This window comes from Equus caballus, chromosome 12 (genome assembly GCF_041296265.1).
Source record: "Equus caballus isolate H_3958 breed thoroughbred chromosome 12, TB-T2T, whole genome shotgun sequence".
NCBI classification, from domain to species: domain Eukaryota; kingdom Metazoa; phylum Chordata; class Mammalia; order Perissodactyla; family Equidae; genus Equus; species Equus caballus.
In genome coordinates this window covers 25,280,953-25,284,057 of record NC_091695.1, presented here as the reverse complement: position 1 = coordinate 25,284,057, position 3,105 = coordinate 25,280,953, and positions in this window count along the sequence as shown.

Sequence of the window (3,105 nt, the reverse complement as noted above, 5' to 3'; positions counted from 1 at the left end):
TTATTGCTGTTTTTATGGAGTTGTTCTTGGCTTCATCTCCAATGTCTACATTGCATAATCGCAAAGCATGTTGGTCTTGCAAATGATCTTTTTGTAAATTATAGCCTCGAGCTCTCGATTGACAGCTCTAGGTGAAGTTTTCTTCCTTCAATCTCACTGCGCAGACAGACTTTACAACTGAACTAACGCTTCCATGCAGGAGAGAGCGCCTCCTTCCAGGCGGTTCCTCTGACGTCCCCCTTCAGGGAAGCACTAGCAGGTCGCACTTGGCTGCAGAAGCAGGGCTCTGCACTGAGAGAGCACATCCTGGCTGCAGAGCTCTCTGGCTCCTGCAGCTGAAGTCGAGGATTCAAATCCTCTCTGTGTTGCTAATAAGCCATGTACTCCTCAGCCAGTGACGTAACTCTCTGAACCTCGGTTTACTAATCTACAAAATGGGAATCGTAACGTAAATTACCTTATGAAATTTTTATAAAATTTATTTTTATGGAAATTATGTTGGGGAAAAGCATTTAAATGTGCTTATGCAGTGCCTGAGAAACTTTCTTGGGATGTGATAAGCTTTACCTGTTAGAAGCAGTTGCGTTTACGTGGCGCTCTCGCTTATGAAGAAGAGAAATCACATCCTTCTTGGAACCTACCTTTGGCGAAAAAGATCTGTATGAAGATCTCCCCTTCAAACAGGCCTTTGATCGGGGCAACTGCATCTGTTTCCTAACGAGACCCCTGATTCGAACCCACCCTCAGAGATGCCTCCACAGCAGACACCTTTATGCTTCGAGCTGGTCCTTCAGCTTCATGCTGTCCAATATGACTGTAATGGGAATGACATATGTAACTTTAATTTTTCTGGTAGCCACACTAAAAAAGTAAAAGAAACAGGTAAAATTCATTTTGATAATATATCTTATTTACCCCCATATATCCAAAATATTATCATTCTGACATGTAATCAATATAAAAGATTACTGAGATATCTTAGGTTCTTTTCTTCATACTAAGTCTTTGAACCCTTAGTTTATTTTACACCTGAAGCTCGTTTCCATTCTCCTTGGCCATGTTTTCAGTGTTTGACGGCCCACGGGTGAGTGACTGATGTCCCGGACAGTGCAGGTCTGGCTCTCCAGTGTTACTTTAATGGCAACAAAATGATGGTTGGCTTTTCCAGCCTTATCTAACGTTAGCCCCAAGACATTTTAAGCTCTTTCTTTTGCATCCCTGTACCTTTGCCCACATCCGGCTGCCTGCATGGCATTCCTTCCATGTTGGATTCTTTACCACTGCTCTCTTGTCGAGTCCTCACACCAACCCCATAAGGCAGATACTATAATGATTCCCATTTTACAGATGAGAAAACTGAGGTTTGAAATGATTGGGCTCCTCACCCATGGCAACATCCTCGTGAGTGGCAGCAGTGTGCTCCGAACCACTCTGCTCTGTGGAAGGTAACACTGTGGAAGGTGCTCATTCAACACATTGTTGTTGTCATTATGGAGTTGTTCATGACCTCCAATTGAGGCCCCCAACTGGAATGAGTATAGGCTGCCAGGGGCGAGAGTGAATGTCTGGTCAACAGAGGTATTCAAGAGGCCCGTGGATGGACTTGGGTGCAATAGAGGTGATTTCTGCACTGGGTTGGGGCGGTGAGGCAGGCTGGTGATGCTTTTTGTAGTTGCTAGGGTCTAGGATGTCCTCCTGTCCTTGGGGAGGTTGCCCTCTGGGCAACCTACATGAGGCACCATTGTCTCCCGTGCCTGCTCTGGCCCCAGGGTGGAGGGCTTGATTTCCTCCTTTAGCAGTGCAAGGTTGGCCTTCCCTAAGCTCCGGTTGTCCTTGTGCAGCCTCTGGGCTGATTGCGTTGGTCTTCTCCCCTGGAGGGCCCAGCCCCACATCCTCCCATTGTCAGCACTAATACAGTATCTCATTAATTTAGACTCACTGTAAATATTTTTGGAAACACCGTGTTACTCTCCTGAAGACTGGCAGATCTAGATGTGAGCAGGGGGCCAGGGTCCCGTCTGCCTTTTCCTGACCTCCTTCCGGCCTCTGCTCTGTTTCCTGTCCTAGCTACCTCCTGCCCAAGCCCCTCCTCTCAGCCTAACAAAGGCCAGTGAGCTCCAAGGAGAAAGACTTCCTCCGGGACCAATCTACAGGGATGGAAGGGAAGACAAAGTGGCACAGGGGACAGTGTGCTTGACCCGGTGAGGACACCTGGATGAATTCCCTTTCCCTCCTCGGGCCTCCCTTTCCTCATCAGTAACGTCAAGTGTGTGGAATAAATTAGTGGCCGCCTTTTCACTGGCAAAGGCCACATGGCTTACTTTCCATTCTCCCCCTACCAATGAGTTGTCATTTTGTAAGGATTCTGTTTATCTAACCCACTCAGTTCATGCAATAATGATTAATTCATCTTCTCAGTTTTTATTCATCAAAGGCATCCTGAGTAGCAATGGAGTAACCAGAGTCACCACAATGAGTTGTGAAAATCCAAGCTGGAGGGGCTGGCAGTTGACATTTAGAGAGGATTATCTCATTAAGGGGCAGGGAGAATGTGCCATTTCCAAAAGGCTTTATGAGATGCTGATGCTGGCCCCATGCTACCTCCTCCCTCCCCCCCCCCCCATTACTATCTTCTAGGGCCTCTGACCTCAGCTTGGTAATCAATGCCCCCAATGAATTTTAGGAGTCTTTCCATGTGGTCCTAAAGAAAGCCCTGACTGCTTCTGAGGTTTTACAAATCCTGGTCCTACTGGCTGCAGCCAAATTGTCGCCAGGTATGGATGAGGGGCCCACTATGTACAGGATGCTGTGCTATGTAATGAGGGACGTGGGTAATGGTGGGTGAGGGAGGTGGGTGAGGAGATAAGGAAAGGCTTCGAGACCGCTGTTGCTCACAGTCTAACAAACAACCCACTAGATGGGGCTTGGTGCCATGGTGGGGAGAACGGATTCTGATCTGATCCTGCCCATCACTGACCGGCTCCACTGAGTCAGTCAGTTTGCCTTCCTCCCCTGACTGCTTCTGGGAGCCACTGCCCCACTTCCCAGAATCCCAGAAGGATAGACTCAGCTGGCTCAATGTCGTCATGTACAGATAGGGAAACC